Below are 23218 nucleotides of genomic sequence, written 5' to 3'. Positions count from 1 at the left end.
TCCGAAGATGCTATCAAAGACTGCTTGCTTAAGGATAAGGAAAGGCGACAGAGTAGGATCTTTCTGTGGGATTACATGATGCAGTAACATGGAAAATTATTTTTGGAGGATGGTTGTGTACATCTAAAGTAGTTCAGACAAGAGTGTGAGAATCTGATATCCAGTGGAGCATTCCCAGCACTCCCTGGCTGAGAAGCAAAATGAGGAGTAGCATGAGGACATAAAACCAAGCGGCTTCACTGCCATGTGGTTCCCAGCACAGTCCAGAGCTGTAAAGCTCATGCAGGCACTCTCTGTTTACCTGTGTTTCACAGGGAGGTGGGTGAGACAGACCGCTTGCTGAGGGACTGTTTTCCTTTGCATAACTCTTGCAAATGCATCTGATATTGAAATATCTGGTGCAGAAGTTTTAGAATGAAAATTGCAATAAACACCTGCATTCAACAGTTATTTCCCCAAACCTGTTTCAATGATTCCATTTTAATTTGTGGTTTCAGGTTGCTTTTTTTTACTTTTTTTTTTTTTTTTCTTTTTGCAACCATTTCTGGCCCTTTCTGTATTCTGTTTGCTGAAAGTACAAGCAGATCAGCCACAATCGATCAACTGCAACGTGAGTTATTGGTCTGAAATCCTTAATCGAGTACCAAGAAATACTGTGCAAAACTGCTTTCAGCACACTGGTTTTTGAAGCGATCAGCAAAGCAGCAACCCGCATGACAGCGGCCAGCAGTAAAATACAGTTGTGCAGTTAATGCTTTTTAAAAACGTAAAAAGAAAGCAATGTAAGTGAATTTTACCTAGAAAATTCAGAACCTGAGCAATCTGGTTATCCTCAGAAAAGAGAAAACATCTCATTAGTGTTCTAGCAAGACATCAGTTATTCTGCTCCTCACATAAAGAGTCATAGTGCAACTGTGAAGTGCTCAGTGTACATGGAAAACAAAAATTAAATTTAATCTTACTATTATTTTGTCAGTAAGATCAGTTGTCAGGCATATTCACTCTATGTGAAAGCTTTAGGAGAAGGAACACTGATAACTCCTAAATGGATGTATTATACTCTCTCTAAGGCTTCAATATTTTCTTCAACTGCATCCCTTTCCACCTTTTCCCTTTCAAATCTCCTCCACCACCACCTACTTTAAATTATAGCAAAAACTCAACCTGTTCCTGTTGATGTAGAATAATAACCAGTCATTAGAAAGAATAACTGTACAAACATCACAGCATGCAAGCATGGTATCCCTGCTTTTCAAGGACTGTTGTGTTAGCTAAGACCTGCTCTCTCTCGTTCAGCAGTCAGAGTTGCTGCCTGTCATTCTCCCAGACCAATGAAACAGAACAGGCAAAAAAGTTTGCTTTGATCCTCTGTGTAGAAGAGACCTTAAGCATAAAATGGCACTGATGCCTTTGGAATATAGGAAAAGTGATTTCTTCATTACAGGAGACCAAGGTTGCTGGCTTCTTTGAGTTTTGCAACAGATCCCATTTCATTTTTCAAATATCACATACAGATACTGCTCGGTAAGTAGGGAAACATTGGAGTAAGGAAACATTGGTCATCCATCACATCAGCTACATTAACATTTACTGTAGATTTTTCCACATTAGGGGAGAGAAGTTGGAAATTCAGCTCAATAACAGGTTTTTTTCAAGTAGAAGTCATAATACTGCCATAATACTGTTGAGGTTTCTGTCTTTCCTCTGTGCAACATTTGGCATTTTGCAGAGCTTCCCCACAGGTTTTCCATAGTATATGACATATTTTATATTTATGTAACTAACACAGTTTTGAAAGATCTCTTTGTTTTGAAGAAACAGCAAAATTAATAATACTTTATTTAGAATATATGGCAAAACAGTGAATCTGGGAGAAATTACTTATTTTTCATGTGTTCTGAATAATCTAAGTAAAGCACAAGTAATTTTCTTAATTTCACCACAGAGTACTTAAACGGGCATTTCAGGCATGGAACTACATGAAGTTAATGATATGTTGCAACACCTTCCTCAATCAGTGTTTACAATTTGTTAGAGTTTCATCGTGCTCTTCTATAATCAGACTAAAAGTGTTATATTAAAATACCCTACAAAAGCATGAACTTTAAATTTGCATGTTTGAAATAGAACTAAACAGTCTTGGGAAACTTTTGATTCCTTTTAAATTGTTGGGTTTTTTTTTCACGTGCCTCCTCACATAAGCCTGGAATAATGTTGCCACTATAAAAATAAATAAACTCTGCTCTGCTCAGTTGTGTTGGCTAATGACACAACAAGACGTATGATTAAGTGAGGTCATGGATATCTCAGGAGACAGTTTTACAAGTCAGATGTTGTGACAAAATTACAGATGTAAGGCTATTTGTAGACTAGATCATCACAGATAATAGAGATGACAAGAAATACTAGAGGATCAATAATGAACTCAAGCTGAACAGCAGAACAAATCAAACACAGCATTTTTTTAGGTTCTAATAGATCTCTTCAGGAGACTTATTTTCCACCAAGATGCTGATAGTAGCTTTTCAGTGATTATTCACACAAAAATGGGTCTGGCAAAGGACTAAATTCACATGACCCATCGCTTTCCATAAGTGTCATGATAAACAACTGTCCGCTTTGCTTTGCATGCATCTGTAAGTATTAATGACAATTCTGTGAAGTTATTTTAACAACAATGATTAATTTAATTGAATTAATGTTTCATTGTAATCCATATTCATATGCAGGGACAACTATAAAAATTATGTCTAAGTTAAAACATATTACACAAACAATACTGTGAGCAAAAGAAATGGAAGAATAACAAAACATAAAATAATACAAAGTTGCATTTAAGCTTTTTTTTGTTGATGAATAATTGATATATTTAATATTTTGTGTTATACGTAACTCACTATAATAACAGATTTATACGTAACTATCACTCGCTATAACATAATCCACATACAAAGAGGAAAAAAAATCAGGTCAAGTATCTCAAAATAAATCTCCCAAACTTATTTGAGGGAGATTCTGATCTCCACTAAAAACTCCAAAATTCTGTGAAACTTAGCTTAACAGAGATTTTAAATTTACATTGTATTGAAAAAGAGCAAAATTTAGCAAAATTTTGAGCATCACCATCTGCTATATACTAATTTGTGTATATTGCATAAAACCTTCCAGTCTGCAGAAAACAATCTGAGAAACTTTCATAAACGGCTTGAGCTTATATTATAATTGGTTTAGCTGATTAGATCAACGGTGACTGAGATGAGGTAATTATTCAGGTCATCAGTCCCATGAGAAGTGGTGTTTATGTGCTAGAGAAATCCATCAAGCACGTTAGCTTTAATATTATCTGCACAAAATAATTTAGACTGACCTTTTAGAGAAAAGGCTTCAACGGCTTAGTCACATACAAATTTATGCTGGGAATGCAATAACAAAAAAAAAAAAAAAAAAAGAGCTGGAAATTTAAATTAATTTTGTCCTTCTGTTGCTTGGCCAAGACTCCATGTGCCTGGTGGAGGGTGAGGGGAGAGTTGCTGATTTTGTGGAGGGAGGTGATGAGACAAGTGCAAAAGCGTATTTGAGCAGGGATGGATCAGCAGTGTGCAAAACTCTCTGCCTCCTTTGCAGAGGAACACAGTAGCCTGAAGCACAATCTTGTATCAAAAAGCACGCTTAAATGCCACTGCCACCTCCACTACCTGAATACTGATGGCACAAAATTGCCACCTTTGCTTCTCAGCATATGAGTGCTCACAGACTCATTTCTCAGCACGAACTGCACTCTGCTAGCTCAAAACATTGGCCAGACTGTGGACATGCAGATGATAACCCACTATTTTCCCCCTCCATTTTGTCTAACACGTTTTACTTCACTTATTTCATAAACCCCTCTTGTTTCAGTCAGGCCATATGACTTTAAGTAAAGGTATAGCTGAGTATATGTATCATCTCTGCAGAAGTCCTTACTTTATTCTAATCCAAATCTCTGTAATCACCTCTAAAAATAGTCCCAGGGAAAATCATTTTACCACGCCTGCAAAAGCTTGCATTACACAACAAAGAAAACCAGCACTACTTGTCTAATAAATTAGACTACAAGAAAAGGTGACAAAATTGATTTATTTACTAACACGTACATTTTCTGAATCACTTTCAACGCCACTAGTGATGTAAGGAGCTGGCAAACACCTCAGAAAGCTACTGCCAGGGAGGGATACACACAAGGCAAACAATCATTTGCCAGAGATACTACATTAGGTGGGACATACAGGAAACAAATCGCTTTATTATACGGCAATACTGAGAGAAACTTACGAGGGATTAACTCTTCTCTATATTTTTTTAATATGAAGCCACATAATAAAAGCAAATAATTCAATGGGAAATCAAAAAACCTCGGGTTGATGGGGACTTGGAGGTTGTATGCTGTTCCACAGCAGGCTGGAACATGTCCCTAGCTCCTGCACTGCCCAACACCAGACAAACAGCTGCCTCTTGACAGGGCTCCCTCCACTGGAGCTGAAGGGAGAGGGTGACTGAAGAATGAGATGATTGTATCTTCAAGCCACGGGAAGCCTGATGGGAGGAAAGTGTTACACCAAAAGTAGCAATCCTCTCTTCTCCTCTCTCCTGCAGGGAGTTCTCATCTTCCTGTGAGACCAGCCCTGGGAGAGACAACACCTGGTTGCTCAGGAGCAAACCTTCACCATACCCTGGCCCCCAGGGATGCTCCCGGAGATGCAGAAGGCAGCTTCTTTCTCATATCTCTTTACTCACAGCATCTGCTGCCAGCTCTTACCCCACATGTGCCTTCTCCAAGTCATGCCACATCCAAAGGGCTAAAAAGCTGCTAAAGGACAGAAGACATCTTTTGATTTTATGGCCTGACCAACAGTCAACGCTCACTGGAACACTCTTTCACAACGATCAGAGAAAAGGGCCGCTTTGTTCCTCACTGTATCACATCCTTTTGGTCACCCTTTTCACTGCAGAAGGAGGACAGCAGCAAAGGGCACTCAGGATTACACCTAGCAGTGGAAATATCCCCACAAAAACATATGAGCCGAGGGGTACTGTGTCAATCAAGTGGCAGAAGGGCTGGGCTGCATTGCCAACTGTTTTACTACATGGTAAGATGACACTTGGTGATACTTCTTAAGACAGTAGCAACTGGACTTGTGTTATCATATGAAAAATCTTTTATTATTCTTTTCTCTCTGAATATCAGCTTGAAACAAAGAACTGAAGACCTGAATGCATGGACAAGAGCTAGTTGCAGGTTCAACTGACTCATGTATTTTAATGGTGAGGCGCTTAAGCGAGGAAATTAAATGTGATTCCATTTAAATATATATATACGTATATATAAAATAATAAAAAATACTTGTTCAGGATGTTATTGAGTATACACATTCATATTCAAGATCAGTTTTGATAAAATAACATTATTTTGCATTGACAGCTGGTAAGCCTATATTAGAAATACACTCATCAGTCTTAAGTTTCATTGGGTGGGAGAAATGTCTTTGATAGGGATAGCAAACTTATGCAATGAGCAATACAGAGAATGAAGAAGTTTATATGGAAAGAGAGGAAACTGGGATCATTTTCACACAACTGAAAAAAAGAAGTGACATTTGATGTAGTCCAATCAGTCCAAAATCAAGCTTTGTAATTTATGTGAGATATCTTGACACAGCAGAAATAAATAAGGTATAATTTTAGAAGAGGAATATGTATGGAATCTTTAAGGCAAAAATATTTAATAAAAATAAAACATACTTTAAAAGAACTGATAGGTCCCCTAGTGGAGCTTATGCCATTACACATATGTTAAATATGTTCACTATCTCTAATTCGATAGCATGGGAATTCAGCCCAGGATACCATCCTGGGGGAAAGGTTCTCTGTTCTGCTTATGAGATGCCTGACCGTAAAGGAAAAAGAATACTGTGGGTAGATGGTAGGGTAAGTAACACAATTTTTATCAGGTTAGTTTTCACATTTTCATTTTGTTTAGACTGTCATGTTATGTACAACTACTAAGCAGTGATGATCCCTGACAAATAATGCAGCCTTACTAATCCTAGCTTTCCTGTTTGTATAGCACATACTAATCAGTGTTAATACTGTCAAATGTTAGTGCTAAGTTTTGATAGTGTTGACAATAATAACAAATGATACATGGCAGACGAATTTATACATCCCTCTTTGCTATGCCTGTTCGTCAAGATCTATGCTAGATGTGGGTCACTTTGGTTTAAAAGGAAGAGATTTGTAAGAAAGTGAGAGGTCTGACTTCAGAAAACAAGGTAAATGATGTACTGAACTTTTAATGCGGGGATCCTTCTGTAAAGCCAGACAGTATATCTAGCAAAAATCCTATGCCTGCACCTCGAGGTGCTCTAAACATTACCAACCCAAACCATTAACTGATGAGGGCTGAGGAAGGCATCTAACAGACTCCCTCAGACATCAGGATCCTGCCTCAATGAATAGCGAGTGGATTTTATTGGTCTTTCACTGTCTTGCTATGCAACGTTTAGCCAGGTCTCCAAGGGTTGTGAACCATCATGTGAACAAGGATAATGTATTTCTGGATAATTCAATGAACCGCTCATTATTATGCTTTGCTTGAGCAGGGGTATCTAGCTTGCAATAGATTTAAAACAGTAAAGCTGTGACTGCTTCCTCCTGTGAATGTATGAGGCTGGAGAGGCCTGCTGCTCTGGCCAACTGCTGCACAAAGCTGCAGTGAGTTTGGGAATGATTAAAAGAAAGCCATTTTGTAACAAGGACCCAAATATACCTTTTGTGGAAATAATTATATGGAAAACATTTTGGAGAATCTCCTGATGACAAGATTATTTCAAAATCCAGTGCTACAATAATAGATTTCCTATCAATTGCATCACCAAATCATTTCATTTATTTACTTTCAGAAAGGCAAAACTCCTAAGAGCTAAATAAAATGACAGCCAAAGGTGGATCATTTGACAGCACAACCCAAGCTTGACATGACTTGTATTCAGTGCACTCTCTCACCATGTAAGACCTTTAGGAACACTCAGAAATAAGTTTACATCCTGGGCTTGACACTACTGTGAACATCTCTGCTGGCCTCTAAATATATACACATAATCCTCACTTTTAAGATAAAATGGAGAGTTTGCAGCATTTTAAAAACAAGTTTTGTAGATCATTCAGAAGCCATGCGAAATGCATTTTGTGTACTGACATAACTCTGTCAAAAGTACTTCCTTTGGCTTTAAGGTGTATGATTCAACTCCCCTCTATGTGTTTAATAGATAACATTTTCCTTTCTGGTATGTTCTGTCAGATACAGGCTGACCATAGCTCAGATCTGTTGCTGGCAGCTAAACAGAGTATTTGAATGCAGGTTTTTTCAGCCAAAAGTAATGACTCACAAAAACTTTTTAAGCAATAATTTTCAGTTTTACAATGGCTACAAAATAAATGCACAGGCTTCTACTTCCTCATAATCTGTCACTGTATCTAGTCTATTCCTTCTGTAAACCACACTTTAAAGACCCCAGTGATTTTTCACGGTGGAGTTCTCTGAAGAGACACAGCCAGCGAAGAGCTTGCAAGCACCCTCTTGTGGCAATGAACTCCTGCAGTTACATTAGGAAAGGCCTTGCCAAGAAGTTGCAGTTCCTTTCCTACGACTTCTGTAAATTCACATTGCTTGTGTTTCTCTGAGCCTCTCAGTTGTGGAATCACACCATACCCAAACATCATAAAGTAAGAGCCCAGGAAAAAGTCTGTACACCAGCAATTAATCTGCCACTAAAATACACGGGCGCACACACATATTTATATATCTCCTGAAAAGGAAAGCAATTCTATAAAGAAAAAAAAAAATATCAGGGTGAAAGCCGTTCCTTTCAGAGGCTCTGTTCTCACCAAGAAGAGCAACTGCATATGCTTCTCGGGACACTAGAGAAGGGGGATTATCTGCAAACTACACACAACACTGCACAGTACCACACACAAAAGTACCAGCTTATTTCTTACCCTTAGATCTTAAGAAGTTCTAAAAGCAATAAAAGCCCAGTCTCCATCTTAGTCTGCCATTGGACAATAAGTTTCATAATGACATCAATGGATAAGTAGCACCCTCACTGTCTCTTCTTCCCAAATTCCCCTGTGCTCTTTAGTGCTCCCTGGGCTTTTGAACGTCATTACTTCCTTTTCTATAACACTTCTAATAATAACTCTCCTTATTGATCTTGGATCTTCTAATAATAAGCCTTATTGATCCTGCAACTGACCTGAACAGACCAGGAAACTGCGGTAAACCTTCTCTACCAGTAAAAACAGAGAGGAGAAGACCAGCTGCCTTTCTATAGAACAATGACAAGTGACCATCAGATAACAGAAATTTATTAGTATTTAGCCTAGTGGATTCTCCTTATGCACTTCACTCTAGATGTGTTACCATGTAGCAACAGTCAGCATCCTCTTTTCAGACGAGAGGAGAACATGGTAACAACAATCAGTAGTTGTTGTTCATAGAAACACAAGATAAATGCTGATATTCAGGAAGGAAAGTATGCTGAAATATTATTGGTTAACATGAAAAAGATTCATCAGTTGGACCAGGTGTTATTATTTTCTTTCTATCAAGCAAAGATCCCACTGATGGGATCTCACTACCTTGTCTCTTCAGATTATCAACTAGTGCAAGCAGCAATGGTTCTTCAGATTTTAAAGCATCCAGGTTCTTGAAATCCCTTATTGTGCTTTCCAAAATAAAAGATCTTCCTTTATCTAGGATATACAGCTGGTTTTACCTAGACAGGCTTTCATTTCAGTTGTGCTCCTTCCTGTATTTTCCCCAGCTCCAACAAAGCAAAAGATTTCTTTGAGCATAAATACAAAAAAATGTCACCTACTTCTCCTTAGAAAACAAATAAACTTTTTAAGCAATAGGCACATTTATGGTGAATTGATGAGAGGTGTCTATTTTGCACTGTGACCTAAAGTGGATTTCCGTATGTATGGATTAGTGTCAATTCTTGTGATCCTAAGGGGTGCAATCCTCTAATCCCACAGCTCCATGCAATGTAGCTACTGCTGAATATCACAGAAGGCCATGCTGGAGGTCAAAACCTGGATTTTTATATTACTACTTGGATTTAGGTGTGTGAAACTTGGAGGAAAGTGCTATGGTTCCTGACTCCATAAGAACTCTTTTCATTCTTTCCCATCTAATTACTAGTGCTCCAGGAACTGCACTGAAAAGTGGATCTCCACCAAGAAAGATGAGGCACTAATAATTGTAATTGTATAAACACTTCCTGAATATAGTCACACTCTGGATACTGGAGATCTTCAGTTCTGAGCGAAAACATCATCTTCAAAAAAGTGTCCAAGTTCCAAGTAGCGCAGATTGAATTAGCATTGCTAATAATAAGAGTATAATTTTATGCCCAAGTTTCTCATGCTTTATAACTGTTAGAAACACCGATGAATATGATCACATTTTAAATTACAGCAGAACATGTGGGTTATGTTCCAGATGATAGATTTTTCTAGTTTCTATGTAAATATGCTTTGGTCAAGGGCAAAGAGGGTTGCAGTCTTGTGGCTTACACCTATGAGTACTGACAACTCTGTAATGTTCACGGCTGGTTAGAGAGAAAGACCTAACTCCTCCTATAAAACCTATCAAACTACTAGTCTGTCTAATTTAGGAATAAAGTAACTGATAGGCTGCATACAGCCACTGGACAGGAAATCCAGTGTGCCTTATACTTCCCATTAAGGAATGGTTCCTTCCTGCAGGTTTAACATCATCCTGTGAAAAGTGCATCTGTCTTAACAAAGGCAGAATCACATTTTTGAAAGATCAGAGACTAGCACTTGGCTGTATGAAGAACACTGCTGCTACTGACTTGCAAGCCCCAGCAAGTAGCCTCACGTTAATTTAACACTGCCTTAGAGAATGGGCTTATCCTGAATGACACGTATCTGCTAGAGGTTCAGCCTGATTTTTTTGTTTGATAAAACACACCCTGTGTCATTGAATTAATTTGTTCGGAGGGGATCTTTTTTCCTCTGATAGCTCACAATTTTTCGTGGATTTAACTTTTTACAAATCCTGAAGTAGACAGTTCCAAGGCAGCTCTTTTCTTTTTTTCATGTGCATTCCCATTTTAAATGTCTCTCTTTTATTATCTCAATTGGCTAAATAAGGATTTATCACCCACTGCAGCTGTAACAGGTATCAGTGTATGAGCAGGGTTCAGCAAACTTGAAAAGTCATATGTATAATATCCAAGTGAGAGACAGTACCATCACAATCATTTCTGTCTCAAGTAAAGTACAGTACTGCAGCTTCAGTCTAATAAGCAAATACAGCACACACTCATTATTACCTAGTGGCAAGAGACGAGTGAGGCTGTATTCTCCATTGGTGCAGTCTGTCATCTTATATAGAGCCTGTGATGACTCTGTTTTTCTCAGCTGAGTGTTCAGCTCCATGCAAAAAAAGGCAGGAAAACATCTTCTGCCTCTGTGTTTGGATCTAACAGTCGCATCTTCCAGTGAATACTGCATTCATGTAAATAATAAAGAAGAGTAGAGAGGGATTGAACACAAATATATTGTTGAATTTGAAGTAAAGAAGATAGAATTAAATATCTGGGGAAAAAAGAGGGAGGAGTAATTTCACATTTATGTACAAATGTCTAGAACTACTAGAGATGACCTGTCTTTTTAAAAACCTCCTAACTCATTAATTCAAAATATTATCTTTATTGAACGGTTTCAGGTAAACAATCTAGAAACTGTTCTTCTTTTACCTCATAAAATTGGAGATTATTTGCATAAGCTGTAAAACGGCTTCTCTTGAGTCAAGACTTCGGGAATTCATATAAGTGATCTACCTTTTAATTTAAGGATCTATATCTATGAAAGAAATAGCAGACATTTAAAACAATTTTCTTAACAAAAGAACATCTTTTTCTGAAAATGAACATGCTATAAAAAAGCAGTATGTATCAAACGTATCTGATGGAGGTTTTTCAGAGCTGTTTGCAGTGAGCTTGATATGTCTCCAAGCCTCACAGCAGCTGAAGAATTACAAGTTTGACACAGAGTCTTTTGGTATTTCAAGACACTGATGACTGCAGAATGGCATTTTTGCTGATAGGGGCTTACTAATGAGAGTGGTATGTGAACATACTTGGGGACCTTTGAATGATGTCCGAGGCCCCTGGAGAAAAAAAATATGTTCAATGTATAGGGAATTTTGAATGTAAAGTTGGGAACTACAGCCTAAAAAAAAAAAAAAAGTATTTTTCTTTTTGCTTAACTGTCTGCAAACCATACAACTTATAAAAGAAAATAAGTGTGTTCTTATGTCCAAGACTCCTCTAGTCTCTCCAGCAGATTCGTAAATAAATACATTTATAATTAAAAAAAGGATACAGAAAAAAAATGGCTACCTAACACATTCCACCTCAGTTTGGAACAGCTAATACTGCTCACCCTATATCCTATTGCAAGCAATGTGGGCCAAACAGCTTAGCAGTTATTGGACTAGCATAACTACTCATATAGCTGCAGCCATATTACTCATTTCTCAAAAAAAAAGTAGGAATTGGCAAATAGGTCTCCATATCCATCAGCTGTCTGTGTTGCTTTCCAGGATTTTCTGGTTCTCTGTTACAGGAGAATACTTTCCATCAGCTCAATATGGCACAAGGCCACACAAGGCTTTCATGGCTCATCTGTTGCTGTTAGAAAGCTCCATCTAAGTAAAAAGGCTGGCAAAATCAGCAAACTGCAATTGCATTTCTACTAAAGATATAAACAAAAGTACACCAACAACTGCAGAGATTCCTGTATAGTAAATGAGGACAATTGATTGAAAAGGACTTGGTTGCTTAGAGTCACTTGTCCATTAAAATAGTATAGACATGACCTGTAAACAAAATTGTCTTTATTTTTGTGGTGCCCAGCTCCAAAACACTGGAATTTGCTAAGAGACAGGAGCAAAGAAACACATTTACCTTAAACATTCCATTAATATTTGTGCAATTTTTCTATCTCACAATTATGAAGAGCGTGTTACAGAAGGAAACTTTCCAAGTGTTGGATAAGCACAGGATTGCTAGCAGTAAGCAGGAATAATAAGAATAAAAAGCTGGGATGAAGATGTATTTCTGCATTTAAAGTTAAAATACCATGTGTGGTATAACTAAATATAAAATTTATAAATTTGTTTATTTGTAAATTTGTCATTTTGTTATCCACAATGTACAACACAATGTAAATTTTCATCTATGCAGCCTTATTCCTTACATTACATGAAATAAAACCAAAAAAATTACATTTCCACCCTATAAATGAGTAACAGTAATTTTCAAAAAATTAGTCCTCGTTCATTTAACAATCACTCACAGGCAACACTAGTGGACAAATCAAGCCATTTTCCTGAGGCAAAACCAGAAGACTGGCATTTTTGGAGCTGATTGATGATTAAACATACCCAACAACAATCAAGATGATAAATGGTAAACATTTTTTCTGCAGCTTTTTTTGTCATTTGTCTTTTTTTGTTCCATTATAACTTGAGTACAAGGAGCAGTAGCTGTCCTCCTTCAGCAGCAGACCCTGAGGAGCTCCTTTGAATCCATCTGTGCATGGTCTGAGAATAGTAAATCTCAGCAGCATTAAACTCCCAGCTCTACGCAGAACTCCCCACAGAGCTGAGCTGATATACATCAGCAACACAAGACATCATTGCCAAAGCTTGTTTCAACTGTTGCCCTGCGGATGGACACAGGACTCAGGAGCAGCTAACACTATCTGACCTTCATTACCAGCAAAGCTATAAACATATTGTTTCTTCAGTCATAATGCAAATGCACTAAGGTCTACATTTTCTGTCTGGTATTTTTTTAATCCCCCCAATGTGCATTTAATCACCCAGTGCTGAATGTTTCATTTCTTAGGAGTGACTCTCCCACCTCATTCTTTTGCCAAAGAAATGAAATGTGCAACTAATACTTTCAGTTCTGAAAAGGTAAGAAGTGATGTGCTAACAATCATAGAATCATAAGGGTTGCCTTCGAAGCCTCTGAGCCTTTTATTTTGCAGAGAACTTCCCACTTGCTACAGGATTATACCAGGCTCCCCAACACCCCGAGTGAGAACCAAAAACCCCTTCCATATCTCAGGAAGGACATACAGGTCAGATTAAATTGTATCAGATACACAACGGCAATGACTCATACTGGAGCAATAAACTGAAATAGTTTTGTACCTTAATGGTTTCAAAAAACTCTTTTTCAGGTTTTGATCCTTTCTATTTTTGAATCAGGTTTCCCCTCACATCCCTTCCTTTTATGCTAACTCATCTTATTCAGCTGGATATTAGTAAGGACGGGGAGGAAATATGAAGTTCTTACCTGTTTTGGAAAACTAACAGCTTGCAATTTCCTTCTTTTTCTTTTAAGGTTATGTACAAGCGAAATAGCTTTTACACACAGATTTGAAAATTACTGATTAATAGCATTTTACTTTCCACATAATTTCATGCATTCATATTACATTTTTGTGGTATGAGGAACCTCACCGGTACATGCCTTTCTGCCTCAGATGTCTCTGGCCTAAATATCTGCTAAAGGACAAAAACTCCAATAAGCTTAGAGAAGTTTAAAATATTTCCAGAGAATATATAATCAATTTTCTATGTAATTTCTAGTTTAACTATTGCTTCTGCTAAAATTTTCATCACTCTCTTGATCTGGAGATATGCTGCCAGTTTCCACTGGCTTTTATTTTTAATTCGGTAGCAATAAAGGTGACTTAGGTCTGTGCAGAAAAGCTACAGTGTAGTAAAAAACAACAAGAAGGTTTATTAAGATTTTCCTCTACTTGCAAAAATTTACATAAGTGAAATGAAATGGAAATCAAAAACTATGAACAAGTATGGTCACCATCCACTTATCAGTTCATCACGCAAAGCATCTCTCTCATAATCTCAGAAATTACTGGGTTTTTTTAATCTTCTTTTCCATGAGGAGTGGAAGGTAACATATTTGGATGGTTTGTAATTACTGACCAAAGGCTGCAGCTTCATAGTTCAGATTTTCCAAGAATTCCATATCCCTAGTAGCTAAAAAGATCACAAAACAGCAGTGGAAGAATGACAAAATTTATGTTTTTCTCCCCCCAGTTTTCAGGCACCTGGAAGCTGCACCAGATTTACCCCTAAAATAAACCTCTACACATTTTCAAATGTTTTGCTAAGTGTTTGGAGCTCTATTTCTCTAATGCAACATGAGGGAATGCTCCTTGGTAATACTGCTACATTTTTAAGAGCAGAATGCCTTGTGTTTGTATTTCTATCTAAAAAAATATGAGCAGGACTTTTCCTGTTACCTTCAGAGTACAACACCTTCTGTCCACCTCTGGAACAACACATACAAAAGAAAATATCCAAAATGAAGGCTTATTACAGTTAAATGATGTAACTAACATTAGTATCAAAACCCTACAGCCAAAAATCATATTCTTCCCCTTAATATTTGGAAATCTCATATTGGATATTGGCACAGTAGAATTGTTGTAAATAAGATGATGATCCTGGAGGTCTTTTCCAGCCTCAATGATTCTATACTTCTGTGATTCTACGAAGATGATTATACTAACTGACAACACTTTGTCGCAATAATCTTAAAAATTCAGCCCATACATTCAAAATCAAGTATTATGGAATAATATTCTCTACACCAGTAGTGTCAGTAGTGAGGTAAAACCTTTCCAGATGCTATCCCTGAAGACCTTAAAATCCAAAAGGAAACAACGGGAGACAGCTATGGGACAACAATATTTGAAAGCTTTTCTTAGTTTGTATATCACGTGGACAATCCTCACTTGCCCTTTCCTCTGTGACTGATAAGCTGCCAAATTGTATAGGCTCCTTATTTCCTATAAGACACACTAACAATTTAGTGATAAATCAGAACTGGTGCAGTCACTGTACTGGAAATGGAAAGTACATGAGGAAGTGAAAAATACAGTATTTTTAGACAGGTATTTAAAGTCTTAACTGGATACCTAAGCACTACTTTGAAAACTTCCTCCACAGAGGAATGTAGTTCGTGGATGGCAAGGAGTAAACAGATACACATTAAACTCACCAACTGCAATTACAATTACTATTTTGCATTACAGAAACAGTAGTTTCTGATTATTATTTTTAAACATTCTCAAAATAATGAAATTATTCTTTTTTTTAAATTCTCAAAATATGAATTTATTCCATGGGTATATCCGATCTAAATTTTCAAACTCTGGAGATTGTCAGATCGATGACAGTAATCTAGCTTACCAAGGATACTACTTGCAGAATTATGTGTACTTTTCTGCACACTTAACTTGTCCAAATAATAATGGCAGCATAAGAAAGCTAGATGCTGGGATTTTTAAATGCAGTGGCTGCTTTTCACTGTAAGCAGTCCAGCTAGAAACCCTCATTTCCCTCTGCTGTGGGGATGTACTTCAGTAAAACATGTGTAAGTACTCTACAGAGTGAACTTCCCACATAATTATTTAATGTCTATGAATGTGGTCTTAGGAGGAGGTTTGGTGCCTGTGCCCTGAGCGCTGCCCCCTCCCTCTGACACTTGCCACAGCCCATGGTGGGCTCTTTCGTTGCAAAAATACCAAAGGAGACCTCGTGTTTTTAAAATCCTTCCTCTCTGCAATGTTTACCACATGGATCACTGGTGTTTAGTTGGTGATGTTAATCTGTTTTCTCACAGTGACTGTCTATGTCTAATAGGGTGACTGATCTTGGGTCTACTACAGTGCAGTAGAAGTTCCTACCGATCTAATGTCAGGTACTAGACTTCCAAAGAGAGATCACAGTATTTTTTTGCTGGCACTTGAGAGCTAGGGGATTTCATAGCTTTAATGACATCAGAAAAGAGAATACTAGACCTGAGACATGAGAAACACTGGGGAACAGCAACACCTTACTAGAAACTTTCAGGTTTTTTTTTTCTTTTTTTCTTATTCGAAGACAGACCCTCAGAGGATGATCTGTTTGCTGTACATTTGTGAACTGTGAAGTGTGCAGCATCAATCCCATAGCTGCACACCAAAATACCTCAGTTCTTCCCACACCCATCTGTGAATGGAGCCTCTGCTCATAAATCAGCTGTGCTGAGTGTAATAAGCATAAACTAGGTCAAGCTAAAAATGCTCACAGAAATAAAAAAATACAATAGTAAGTGAAAGACACAATCTTGCATCTTAGAGAAAAATAATTTGGGTGATAAATTTTAGAAGAAAAGTTGACATTTGTTCACATGTGTCTTTTTTTTTTTCTTTTTTTCTTTCTCTTTTTCTTTCCTTTTTTCTTTCTTTTTTTTTCTGGGATGCTGATGTTGCTTACTGCTTCTAAAATGCCTCATTTAAGTATTCAGTATTTCAGTGTCTGGTCATGTTATATCACTAACTGGATGATTTGGAGGTAACGTATGGTGGAAAAAGGTTGTGGTATCTGATTACATTTTTTAAATTCAAAACCAACTATTTCAAAGTCTTCAGTCAATTATATTTATTGCAACAGGTTTAATTTGATGAGGCTTAATTATCTTGATTTGCAGGGAGTATTCCACATGGATTTTATTCCAGGTTGGCATTTCTGGGTAGGGACCTCTGCTGAAGCAGTGCCACAGAGCAATGTCTCTGACATGGTTTCACTGCTCAGTCTCCCGTCAGCAGACAGGACTCACCTGACACAGCGGTGACCTAAGTGCCTGCAGCACAGCAGGGAAACTAACCTGTTGCTTCCCAGCTGAAGGTTTCCTCCGGCTGCTGTTAGTCCATACATCTAGGCATTTACTATACCCATTTACACTTATCTGTGTGTAACCAGAAAACTCATCAACTGTATTTGCATTTTTCTCCAGCTCAGAAAGGCTTCGTAAATCTAAACTCTAAGGTTTCATTAATATTTGTGGTGTTTTCCAAAACCAATCAATACTCGTTATTCTATATTCCTTATCTAGCAAGCTATTGCTATTTCATGCTCTTCAGAGAAAATCTTTCTTTGCAGAAAGAAAAATATTTTAAATGAATTCCTTTATGGACCTGAGCTTCAGCTCTGCCTTCTCTCGAAACCTTTATCAAACCTGTATGGCACTTCCAGATATGCAGAAGTACCTTAGCACCTTCCAAAACCATTCTTCCCTTTCCTTTCATCCACATCTAAAGACACTTTTATGAATACACAACTACCCTTACTGTGTTTCCCAATCAAATAGTAAAGAAATATGCCAAGACTTCTTTTTTTTGCATAAGCTATGAATAGCAAGATATCCAGTTTTTCTAAAACAAACAAACAAATGGACAGAAAAGCTAAATATGCCCGTGAAAGGCTGCTTTTCCAAACTTAATATGCTTAGTTATCTGCCACTTTTCCACTTCAGAAAACCAATAACAATAGCTTACATGTAAGCTCACTTGTTCAGTAGTAACAGAGACAAAATTTTCTGAGCTTCAGTGGCCGCTGGCAATGTCTCTCATCATCAGCAATCAGACTATCCCAAAGACTGAGCCTCACATAATAAGAAGCAAAGAGGTAAAAGACTAAAAGCCCACCACCACCCTCATATAGGGTATTAGAGGCTCAGGCTCAAACTGTTACACATCCCAAAGAATGAAGCAACAAAAGCCTGCCCATGAGTCATTCCCATTTTACATCAGCTTACTTTCAAATTGCTCCCTGTGGGTTTTAACAGACATAATAGAAAATAATAGAATTGAAAAATGGGAACTATTTCAACATTGTGGGGTTTTCCCACAGTGGATACAATTTGAATCACTAATTCACTGCCAGATGTGCAACTACAGACTCTGTGACAACCATGCTCTTCCTATAGTACTTAATTATTTCTTAATACAACACACTGGATATACTACAGGATTATATTTAGCCCAAGTTGGAGGGTTCTCATTTTTGTTTGTTCTGAAAGTACCCTTAGAAATGGGTAAATTTAAACTAATGCAGTATAATATTTTAAATAATTCAGAAGGGTAACCTTCTGAGAGTAACTTTATTTATTAAAATACTAAAGGTGAACTCCTGTCTCCAGTAAAGCCTGTGGGAGTTCTTCATTGCTTTCCCATCCTCCAGAGATATCCTCTTCTATTTAAAAAAAATCTACCAGCAGTGTTTACTGAGTGGCCTTTGTGCAACTACACCTCAGTCACAAAAGTTAAACTTAATCCCACAGCGCAGCAACAGACAATATAAGAACATGAAGAAAAATCATTAGCAGGCGATATACCTTTTGTCTTAATTGCCAACAAAATACCCAAAGCAAAATGACTTGTATAAACAAAGTAGGAAAATTGGAAAAGGTACCAAAATTAGTGAAAGAAACCACATTGATTTCGGAAAAACTGGAGCATCATATTAAGTATGCTATCCTATCTGAAAGCTATCTCCTCATATCTGAAATAAGTGCACAGCATCTGCAAATACGTTATGTACCAATTTTAGTATTAGGATAGTTAATGCTTTCCAAAACCATTACCCAACAGGAGCTATCACCGGTCCTTTCAAATGATGCTAGTTTGGGCACTTTGAATTGAATAGCCTAAAAAAAAATCAAAATAGGAGAACCACTTGGGACTCAAAGAAAATCTGAGCCCATTGCCAGCTGTGGGGACACTGTTGGTCCCCTCCAGAGAGGCTAACTCTGAGTAGGGCAGACGTGAACTCATGCCGGTGGTGTTTGCCTCTGACAAAAAACACACAGCCCACGCTCAACTTAGTGGGGGCTTCTGCAAGTAAAAGGCTGCTGACCCTTTCCAAATCAACCTTTATTTCAAAATTACCAGTGAGTTTTAGTTACTGATCATGTACTACTTTTCTTCGGAGGAAGAAAAATGTGTTTTAATAAAATGCAATTAAAAATAAACCTGATGCTCATTAGGCTCATCTAGCATGAAGTAATCAGCACCTGTAAGGTCACACAAGAGTTATTACTCAGTCTTGCTATCATTCCCCTTTGTGAAGTGCCACCAACACGTGATAGTATTACAATAAATCACCTAATTTTTGTTGAGACTCTTTTACATAGTAATCATTATCAAAATGTGTAACAAGTCCCTATTTTTTTATCTTTCAGCCTACCTCTTCTTGAGTAGTAGAACAGATTTTGAACACAACAGTACCTACTGCAACATCTGAATAGACCCAAATAGATATTTTGATTACTTCTACTCCATGTTCAACATTTGTCAGTATTTATTTTCATAGCTTACATTATTCCCAAGCACACACATAATAACATGTGACTGAATTAATATGACGACAAGCGGTGCCTGTGGCACATGTAAAAGTGAACCTACCCCAAAAGCCCTTTTGAAGTGTCCCCTGAAACCCGGTGACAAGTCTGACTAAGTGGAAAACAAACAAATCTCACATCTGTGAAAAGGAAACTACCCAACAAGGGGCTAGGGGTCCCCATCCCTGCCTTTCCACCTGACAGCGCTGATTCTGGTCCCTCAGAAGCCACAGCCTGTGTCACCGCTCCCATTAGCATTAGCAGGGAAAAAGGACATGAAGGGAACTCAAAATTAAGCTCTTAATGATGCTGAAAGATGTGGCACTGGGGGTGTGCTGTCCCCTGCAGCTGGCACCTCAATCCATCACTCCTATGGTGCTTCTTAGCAGACAACTCTAAGCCCAGTGTCTGAGATGGGACCATTTATTCTTTCTTCTTCACAGACCCTGCTTCGAGGCCTACAGCCTTGACAGACAAGATACCAAGCAATGATTTACTGGTGCTTGCCTTGGAGCTGAAGAATTTTGGAATTTGGGGGATTTTGGACCTGCTTCCTTTCGCAATGTACTTAAATCTTGGTATCTCCTACAGGTTACTGAAACTCAACAGGATGCAGTTTTTCAGGTGCTGTGTCATGGCATCTGTTTCAACTTCCATTTTCTTTCTGAGAAACCGTATTGGCATGCACTTTGTTTCAGGTCAGATATTAGGCCTGAAAAGTGATTTCTACACGGAGTAGCATCCCAGTTCAAGGAGTACTCCTTACCAAAAGGTGTGAAACATTCCTAAGGCCAAGCATTTATGCTGCCTTAGGGTAAAGGAGAAGTACTACTGGAAAATAAATTTTTCTTCTGTAAGTTAGAAATCTTAGCCCTTGAGGAGAGGAAGGTAGAAGAACAACAATGTCCAGATATAAATCACTTCCACTTGTGCGTACACAGGTATGTCAGGTATCAGTAGAGTTGCTGGGATGAAGACATTGCAATGGTTCTCAATATTATCACACACTCTTGATGCACACTGAAATCAAACAACTCAGAAATTAATGCCTTGGTACCACTACAAAATAGCATGAAGCTACAGCTTGGTTTACTTTCGGTCTTACTATATCTCCTTTATAGAAAGACAAAATCTGCTAATGAATATAAAGACATCATGGTAAACCTAAAGCAACAGGATCAGCAACTGAAGGCTTTCAGGACTGTGAACTCTGCGTAGTGTCATACTGATGAATTACTCATTTACTCCATAGAAAATATGTTCCTGGCATATACTTCTTCATCTAAGTTATTTTAAAGGATATTTCTGTGCCAGATTTACAAAGGCATTACTCACTTAACACTTCAGATGAATGCAGACAAGGGCAGGCAGACAGCTAACCTGCCCACGCTCTTCTGACAACACCCCTGAGTGCCTATCTGTATCAATCCAGTCCAGGCTCTGGTTAGCTCAGTGAATTCCCTCTTAGCCAACTGACTTCAAATTTTCCATGCTCTATCTACTACTTTCTGATGGCTTTCCTGAGGTTTTTTGCCATTATAGTATTTGAAGGGTTCAAAATTTCTTTTGAGCAGCTTCTCTATTTTGACATTTACTATTCCTTGGCTTGCCTTGCTTACTTACTTCCTTTTTAAACACAGACATATTTCCAGGGACATTTTTAGTGCATTTGGCTATTTCTGTACTTTTTTTTTTTTTTTTGAAGGATTTAAATTAGATTCCTTTTACTGTTAGGTCTTTTTTAAACTATTTCCATCCCAAAAAATTCCCTTTCATGATTTATTGTCGTGATGTTAAGTTTCAATACAATCCTTCCCATGAGAACACCTTGTATGAGAGAATATGAGGGAACTGAAACTGCCCACGAAAATATGAAGAAAAGTTCCCAGCACTGTAGCAGATGACATTCTTCAAATCCTTTTTCTGAGACAGGATGACTTAGACTATGTGCCATGACAACTGAAAAGCAGTACATGACAAAGAGGTGTTTATCCCTTACCACAAAATGCTGTAGTCCTTATTTTTTATTTTCGCACATTAGCATCATGAAGACAACAAAAACAATAAAAACATGTTAAAGGAGTGTTGCACGAGCTCTGGCACTTTTTGTGATACATAACTTTCTAGAAAAGCATTATCTAGCGCAATATTCCCTCATCCAGGAAGCAGGAACTGAACGACTTGCTCCCTGTCCTTCTCAGACAGCCACAATTTTAGGAGCACAACCCTTTGGCAAAGACAAATTTGGGTGTCAGTGCCATAAGGGACTCACTGTGCATCTCTCTGTGAAAAACTCTGAAGGGTAATGCTCCCTAAACCAGCTGAGTTGCCTGATGCAGTCTCACTGTGGCAGTACAAAGCCCGTGGGCTGCTTTGCCTCGCTGAGGAGCAGTCTGCAGCATACGGCAGGAAGACCAGTATGATACCACCATGAGCCCAATAAGGAGATTATATGAGTGATGCCATTCTGAAACCTCCTTTTACAGCCAGCAACATGCAAACAAACCTAGCATGCATTCAGAGAAACATCTCCATTCTCTGATGCTCTCCAATACAGCATGTCCACGTCTGAAGGTACGCATAGTGCCCAAATGAGGAGTCTTGTGAACCCAGTGTCTGCAAACTCTCTTGAAAGTCAGCAGAGGAAGACTCTTTGGCAGGGAGTGAGGGGACAGCAGGTATAAATGAGCATAACATAGACACCTGAATCACTCTCTGGAGAAACCCACTGCTCTTTGCTGAGGAAAGAAGGAGAGAAGGGAAACCACATCCCTAATTTATATACTACGCTACACTGTGAATCACCCCACAGGAAATCCCTCCCTTGCTCCTACTTCTCTGGGCTTACTTCCACAGTTGGCACAATTCTATATTCTCATAATCTTTTCAAGTAGGTTTCTAGCCAGGACATCACTACCTTATCTTTCTTTATTCAGCAACTTCCAGGCTTTTGATGCATCGTTGTCCCTTCACGGTTGTTTTTTTTTTCCTACCAAGCATCATGACAGGGAAAATAAAAAAAACTTGGATCAGGAGGAACAACAACAGCCTTCAAAATTCCGTTTTCTTCGAGAAGAGAAGAGAAGAGAAGGGAAGGGAAGGGAAGAGAAGAGAAGAGAAGAGAAGAGAAGAGAAGAGAAGAGAAGAGAAGAGAAGAGAAGAGAAGAGAAGAGAAGAGAAGAGAAGAGAAATCCAGACCTGCTTGGTGACAGAGCTGCAGAACTGCTGTGTCTCAAAGGAAAATTTACTCCAGAGCAATGCTGATCAACAGCACCCTGTTTAAAGTATTAAGCGGAAAAGTTAACTATGCTCATTTACAGATTTAGGAATATTTTCTGAAAGGAGAAGAGCTTATGAGCTGAGCTACATAGATTAATTTGCCTTCATGACTTTTAAGGCAGCAAAATGAAGATCACAAATGTATGATTTCCTCTATAATGGTATGTTTAAAATAAACTATTCAACGGCAAATTATTTCTAGCTGTCTATGGAACTGGAGAAAGCTGAAAAAGACCACAACAGAGTATTTTGGCATATATATCAACTCTAAAATACAGAGTTATACAGCATATCTACTAATACAGACTATACCACGTGGATGGTTAACACAAAACCTTTCTGCTGATGAGCTGCAGTGATTGTTTTCAATCTAGCATAAGAATGTTTTTTGCCTTCTTTTTTCTCTCTCCCTCACATTTCTTATTGCCTTCTCTATTGTCATGGCAAATTTCTAAATTTGCTTTCATTCTATGGTTAGGTAACACTAGATTTTGAAACTCTTATCTCTCTGAGTATATATAATTCTGGTCTCCAGGCAAGATTTAATACGAAGTGATGTTAAACTTAGGAGATGAAAATATCTGAAATTTTAGAAATGT

At 38.0% G+C, this 23218-nt stretch overlaps 1 protein-coding gene and 1 long non-coding RNA gene across 2 annotated transcripts in view; one reads left to right on the top strand and one right to left on the bottom strand.

Annotated features, from left to right (window-relative positions):
* The window catches only part of LOC128851400 (uncharacterized), a 35156-nt gene extending 29910 nt beyond the window's left edge, over nucleotides 1-5246 (top strand). Inside the window, exon 4 of the long non-coding RNA XR_008448762.1 lies at nucleotides 4633-5246. This is a non-coding gene — a long non-coding RNA (uncharacterized LOC128851400). The remainder of the gene's footprint in view (nucleotides 1-4632) is intronic.
* Nucleotides 1-23218, bottom strand: part of ANKRD33B (ankyrin repeat domain 33B) — a 42635-nt gene that overhangs the window by 15809 nt on the left and 3608 nt on the right. The window lies entirely within an intron of this gene.

This window comes from Cuculus canorus, chromosome 2 (assembly GCF_017976375.1).
Source record: "Cuculus canorus isolate bCucCan1 chromosome 2, bCucCan1.pri, whole genome shotgun sequence".
Taxonomy (NCBI): domain Eukaryota; kingdom Metazoa; phylum Chordata; class Aves; order Cuculiformes; family Cuculidae; genus Cuculus; species Cuculus canorus.
Note: the sequence above shows the minus strand (reverse complement) of the source record. Positions and strands in the feature narration are given on the sequence as shown.